Source organism: Acanthaster planci, linkage group LG07 (assembly GCF_054643075.1).
Source record: "Acanthaster planci isolate LZ-2023a linkage group LG07, COTS_SCS, whole genome shotgun sequence".
NCBI classification, from domain to species: domain Eukaryota; kingdom Metazoa; phylum Echinodermata; class Asteroidea; order Valvatida; family Acanthasteridae; genus Acanthaster; species Acanthaster planci.
In genome coordinates this window covers 8,299,321-8,306,643 of record NC_141783.1, presented here as the reverse complement: position 1 = coordinate 8,306,643, position 7,323 = coordinate 8,299,321, and the positions used below count along the sequence as shown (strand labels likewise).

General features: G+C 38.9%; 1 long non-coding RNA gene across 2 annotated transcripts; it reads right to left on the bottom strand.

The window, feature by feature from the left end:
- On the bottom strand, positions 1-6,041 carry LOC110990747 (uncharacterized). Of its 2 annotated transcripts, XR_015426000.1 has the most exons (5): positions 4,473-4,547; positions 4,030-4,144; positions 3,323-3,437; positions 2,880-2,994; positions 1-136 (listed from the first exon to the last, which is right to left on the bottom strand). It is a non-coding gene; the product is annotated as an uncharacterized LOC110990747 (long non-coding RNA). The 2 variants fall into 2 exon arrangements; XR_015425999.1 differs by lacking the exons at positions 3,323-3,437; positions 4,030-4,144; positions 4,473-4,547 and adding exons at positions 5,130-5,244; positions 5,573-6,041.
- Positions 6,042-7,323: the final 1,282 nt, after the last annotated feature.

The window sequence follows — 7,323 nt, the reverse complement described above, 5'->3', positions numbered from 1 at the left end:
AAGTATGGATATGAAACTTACATCAATGAATAGGGGAACATTCGCCCTTTCAGTAGCCACAAGGACTGCCAGATTTGGACAATTTTCAGGTCTTTTGTGCTGCAACAGAGAGAGCCATCATTTCGCAGGAAGGAACCTGTAATGGAAAGAGGCAATGGAATAGCACAAAATTAGCAAGTAGTTTGACAAGAACGTATGCCTTCTTCTGCATATAATTTCCTAAGTAAAAAAAATATGGATATGAAACTTACATCAATATAAAGAGGACTAATCTACCTTGCAGATGCCACATGGATTGCCTGATTTGGACTATTTTCAGGCCTTTTATGCTTCAACAGAGAGCGCCATCATTGCGCGGAAAGGGACACGGGAATTGCACAAAAGTAGCAAGCAGCAGGACAACAACCAATGCCTTCTTCTTGCGATGATATCCCAACTAAAGCATATATTGATATGAAACTAACATCAATATATAGAGGCCCAATCACCCTTTCAGATGCCACAAAGATTGCCTAATTTGGACGATTTTTAGGCCTTTTATGTTGCAACAGAGAGAGCCGTTATCGCTCAAGAAGGAATCTATAATGGAAAGAGGCAATTGAATAGCACAAAAATAGCAAGTATTTCAACAAGAACGTAAGTCTTCTTCTGCATATAATTTCCTCAGTAAAATAAATATGCATATGAAACTTACATCAATATGTAGAGGAACACTCGCCCTTTCAGATGCCACCAAGATTGCCTGATTTGGACAATTTTCAGGTCTTTTATGCTGCAACATAGAGAGCCATCATTGCGCAGGAAGGAATATGTAATGGAAAGAGGCAATGGAATAGCACAAAATTAGCAAGTAGTTCAACAAGAACGTATGCCTTTTTATGCATATAGTTTCCTAAGTAAAACAAATATGGATATGAAACTTACATCAATATATAGAGGAAGACTGGCCCTTTCAGATGTCACCAAGATTGCCCGATTTGGACAGGTTTCAGGTCTTTTATGTTTCAACATAGAGAGCCATCATTGCGCGGGAAAGGACACGGGAATTGCACAAAATTAGCAAGCAGCAGGACAACAACCAAAGCCTTCTTCTTACGATAATTTCCCAACTAAAGCATATATGGATATGAAACTAACATCAATAGAAAGAGACTGCCAGATTTGGACAATTTTCAGGTCTTTTATGTTGCAACAGAGACAGCCATCATTGCTCATGAAGGAACCTGTAATGGAAAGAGGCAGTGGAATAGCACAAAATTAGCAAGTACTTTGACAAGAACGTTTGCCTTTTTATGCATATAATTTCCTAAGTAAAAGAAATAAGGATATGAAACTTACATCAATATAAAGAAGAACACTCGCCCTTTCAGATGCCACCAAGATTGCCTGATTTGCACAATTTTAAGGTCTTTTATGCTTCAACATAGAGAGCCATCGTTGCGCGGGAAGGGACAAGGAAATTGCACAAAATTAGCAAGCAGCCGGACAACAACCAAAGCCTTCTTCTTACCATAATTTCCCGACTGAACCTAGTATGGATATGAAACTTACATAAATAAATAGGGGAACATTCGCCCCTTCAGTAGCCACAAGGACTGCCAGATTTGGACATTTTTCAGGTCTTTTACACTGCAACATAGAGAGCCATCATTGCGCAGGAAGGAACCTGTAATGGAAAGAGGCAATTGAATAGCAGAAAATTAGCAAGTAGTTTGACAAGAACGTATGCCTTCTTCTGCATATAATTTCATAAGTAAAACAAATATGGATATTAAACTTACATCAATATAAAGAGGACTAATCTACCTTTCAGATGCCACATGGATTGCCTGATTTGGACAATTTTCAGGCCTTTTATGCTTCAACATAGAGCGCCATCATTGCGCGGAAAGGGACACGGGAATTGCACAAAATAAGCAAGCAGCAGAACAACAACCAAAGCCTCCTTCTTACGATGATTTCCCAACTAAAGCATATATGGATATGAAACTCACATCAATATATAGAGGCCTAATCACCCTTTCAGATGCCACAAAGATTGCCTAATTTGGACAATTTTCAGTTCTTCTATGTTGCAACAGAGAGAGCCATCATTGCTGAGGAAGGAATCTTTAATGGAAAGAGGGAATTGAATAGCACAAAAATAGCAAGTATTTCAACAAGAACGTAAGTCTTCTTCTGCATATAATTTCCTCAGTAAAAGAAATATGGATATGAAACTTACATCAATATATAGAGGAACACTCGCCTTTTCAGATGCCACCAAGATTGCCTGATTTGGACAATTTTCAGTTCTTTTATGCTGCAACAGAGAGAGCCATCATTGCGCAGGAAGGAACCTGGAATGGAAAGAGGCAATGGAATAACACAAAATTAGCAAGTAGTTCAACAAGAACGTATGCCTTTTTATGCATATAGTTTCCTAAGTGAAACAAATATGGATATGACTTTACATCAATATATAGAGGAACACTCGCTCTTTCCGATGCCACCAAGATTGCCTGATTTGGACAACTTTCAGGTCTTTTATGCTGCAACATAGAGAACCATCATTGCGCAGGAAGGGACACAGGAATTGCACAAAATTAGCAAACAGCAGGACAACAACCAAAGCCTTCTTCTTACGATAATTTCCAAACTAATGCATATATGGATATGAAACTCACATCAATATAACGAGGACCAATCTACCTTTCAGATGCCACCAAGATTGCCTGATTTGGACAATTTTCAGGCCTTTTATGCTTCAACATAGAGAGCCATCATTGCGCGGGAAGGGACAAAGGAATTGCACAATATTAGAAAGCAGGAGGACAACAACCAATGCCTTCTTCTTACGATAATTTCCCAACTAAAGGAAATATGGATATGAAACTTACATCAATGAATAGGGGAACATTCGCCCTTTAAGTAGCCACAAAAACTGCCAGATTTGAACAATTTTCAGGTCCTTTGTGCTGCAACAGAGCGAGCCATCATTTCGCAGGAAGGAACCTGTAATGGAAAGAGGCAATGGAATAACACAAAATTAGCAAGTAGTTCAACAAGAACGTATGCCTTTTTATGCATATAGTTTCCTAAGTAAAACAAATATGGATATGAAACTTACATCAATATATAGAGGACCAATCACCCTTTCAGATGCCACCAAGATTGCCTGATTTGGACAATTTTCAGGTCTTTTATGCTGCAACATAGAGAGCCCTCATTGCGCAGGAAAGGACACGGGAATTGGACAAAATTAGCAAGCAGCAGGACAACAAGCAAAGCCTTCTTCTTACGATAACTTCCCAATTGAATGAAGTATGGATATGAAACTTACATCAATAAATAGGGGAACATGTGCCCTTTCAGTAGCCACAATGACTGCCAGACTTGGACATATCTTCGGTCTTTTATGTTGCAACAGAGAGAGCCATCAGTGCGCGGGAAGGAATCTGTAATGGAAAGAGGCAATGGAATAGCACAAACATAGTAAGTATTTTAACACGAACGTAAGCCTTCTTCTGCATATAATTTCCTAAGTAAACAAAATATGGATATGAAACTTACATCAATATATAGAGGACCAATCACCCTTTCAGATGCCACCAAGATTGCCTGATTTGGACAATTTTCAGGTCTTTTATGCTTCAACATAGAGAGCCATTATTACGCGGGAAGGGACACGGGAATTGCACAAAATTAGCAAGCAGGAGGACAACAACCAAAGCCTTCTTCTTACAATAACTTCCCAATTGAAGGAAGTATGGATATGAAACTTACATAAATGAATAGGGGAACATTTGCCCTTTCAGTAGCCACAAAGACTGCCAGATTTGGACAATTCTTAGGTCTTTTATGTTGCAACAGAGAGAGCCATCATTGCTCAGGAAGGAACCTGTAATGGAGAGAGCAATGGAAAAGCACAAAATTAGCAAGTAGTTTGACAAGAACGCATGCCTTCTTCTGCATATAATTTCCTAAGTAAAACAAATATTGATATGAAACTTAATTTCCCGACTGAACCAAGTATGGATATGAACTTACATAAATGAATAGGGGAACATTCGCCCTTTCAGATGCCACAAAGATTGCCTAATTTGGACAATTTTCAGTTCTCTTATGTTGCAACAGAGAGAGCCATCATTGCGAAGGAAGGAATCTGTAGAGGAAAAAGGCAATTGAATAGCACAAACATAGTAAGTATTTTAACACGAACGTAAGCCTTCTTCTGCATATAATTTCCTAAGTAAAATAAATATGGATATGAAACTTACATCAATATAAAGAGGACAAATCTACCTTCCAGATGCCACCAAGATTGCCTGATTTGGAAAATTTTCAGGTCTTTTATGCTTCAACATAGAGAGCTATCATTCCGCGGGAAGGGACACGGGAATTGCACAAAATTAGCAAGCAGCAGTACAACAACCAAAGCCTTCTTCTTACGATAACTTCCCAATTGAAGGAAGTATGGATATGAAACTTACATCAATAAATAGGGGAACATTTGCCCTTTCAGATGCCACAACGACTTTGAGATTTGGACAATTTTCAGGTCTTTTATGCTGCAACATAGAGAGCCATCATTGCGCGGGATGGGACACGGGAATTGCACAAAATTAGCAAGCAGCAGGACAACAACCAAAGCCTTCTTCTTACGATAATTTCCCGACTAAAGCATATATGGATATGAAACTTACATCAATAAATAGGGGAACATTTGCCCTTTCAGATGCCACAACGACTTCCAGATTTGGACAATTTTCAGGTCTTTTATGTTGCAACAGAGAGAGCCATCATTACTCAGGAAGGAATCTGTAATGGAAAGAAGCAATGGAAAAGCACAAAATTAGCAAGTAGTTTCACAAGAACGTATGCCTTTTTATGCATATAGTTTCCTAAGTAAAACAAATATGGATATGAAACTTACATCAATATATAGAGAAACACTCGCCCTTTCAAATGCCACCAAGAGGGCCTAATTTGGACAATTTTAAGGTCTTTTTATGCTTTCACATAGAGAGCCATCATTGCGCGGGAAGGGACACGGGAATTGCACAAAATTAGCAAGCAGCAGGACAACAACCAAAGCCTTCTTCTTACAATAACTTCCCAATTGAAGGAAGTATGGATATGAAACTTACATAAATAAATAGGGGAACATTTGCCCTTTCAGTAGCCACAACAACTGCCAGATTTCGACAAGTTTCAGGTCTTTTATGTTGCAACAGAGAGAGCCATCATTGCTCAGGAAGGAACCTGTATTGGAAAGAGGCAATGGAATAACACAAAATTAGCAAGTAGGTTGACAAGAACGTATGCCTTCTTCTGCAGATAATTTCCTAAGTAAAACATATATGGATATGAAACTTACATCAATGTATAGAGGACCAATCTACCTTTCAGATGCCACTAAGATTGCCTGATTTGGACAATTTTCAGGTCTTTTATGCTGCAACATAGAGAGCCATCATTGCGCGGGAAGGGACACGGGAATTGCACAAAATTAGCAACCAGCAGGACAACAACCAAAGCCTTCTTCTTACAATAACTTCCCAATTGAAGGAAGTATGAATATGAAACGTACATAAATCAATAGGGAAACATTTGCCCTTTCAGTAGCCACAAAGACTGCAAGATTTGGACAATTCTTAGGTCTTTTATGTAGCAACAGAGAGAGCCATCATTGCTCAGGAAGGAATCTGTAATGGAAAGAGTCAATGGAAAAGCACAAAATTAGCAAGTACTTTGACAAGAACGCATGCCTTCTTCTGCATATAATTTCCTAAGTAAACAAAATATGGATATGAAACTTACATCAATGTATAGAGGACCAATCACCCTTTCAGATGCCACTCAGATTGCCTGATTTGGACAATTTTCAGGCCTTTTATGCTTCAACATAGAGAGCCATCATTGCGCGGGAAGGGACAAGGGAATTGAACAAAATTAGCAAGCAGCAGAACAACAACAAAAGCCTTCTTCTTACGATAATTTCCCGACTGAAGGGAGTATGGATATGAAACTTACATCAATATATAGAGGACCAATCACCCTTTCAGATGCCACCAAGATTGCCTGATTTGGACAATTTTCAGTTCTTTTATGCTTCAACATAGAGAGCCATCATTGCGCGGGAAGGGACAAAGGAATTGCACAATATTAGAAAGCAGAAGGACAACAACCAATGCCTTCTTCTTACGATAATTTCCCAACTAAAGCATATATGGATATGAAACTCACATCAATATAACGAGGACCAATCTACCTTTCAGATGCCACTAAGATTGCCTGATTTGGACAATTTTCAGGCCTTTTATGCTGCAACATAGAGAGCCATCATTGCGCGGGAAGGGACACGGGAATTGCACAAAATTAGCAAGCAGCAGGACAACAACCAAAGCCTTCTTCTTACGATAATTTCCCGACTGAACCAAGTATGGATATGAAACTTACATAAATGAATAGGGGAACATTCACCCTTTCAGTAGCCACAAAGACTGCCAGATTTGGACAATTTTCAGGTCTTTTATGCTGCAACATAGAAAGCCATCATTGCGCAGGAAAGAGCCTGTAATGTAAAGAAGCAATGGAATAGCACAAAATTAGCAAGTAGTTCAACAAGAACGTATGCCTTTTTATGCATATAATTTCCTAAGTAAAACAAATATGGATATGAAACTTACATCAATATATAGAGGAACACTTGCCCTTTCCGATGTCACCAAGATTGCCTGATTTGGACAATTTTCAGGTCTTTTATGCTGCAACATAGAGAGCCATCATTGCGCAGGAAGGGACAGGGGAATTGCACAAAATTAGCAAGCAGCAGGACAACAACCAAAGCCTTCTTCTTACGATAATTTCCCAACTAAAGGAAGTATGGATATGAAACTTACATAAATAAATAGGGGAACATTTGCCCTTTCAGTAGCCACAACAACTGCCAGATTTCGACAAGTTTCAGGTCTTTTATGTTGCAACAGAGAGAGCCATCATTGCTCAGGAAGGAACCTGTATTGGAAAGAGGCAATGGAATAACACAAAATTAGCAAGTAGGTTGACAAGAACGTATGCCTTCTTCTGCAGATAATTTCCTAAGTAAAACATATATGGATATGAAACTTACATCAATGTATAGAGGAACACTTGCCCTTTCAGATGCCACCAAGATTGTCTGATTTGGACAAATTTCAGGTCCTTTATGCTTCAACATAGAGAGCCATCATTGCGCAGGAAGGGACACGGGAATTGCACAAAATTAGCAAGCAGCAGGACAACAACCAAAGCCTTCTTCTTACGATAATTTCCCAACTAAAGCATATATGGGTATGAAAC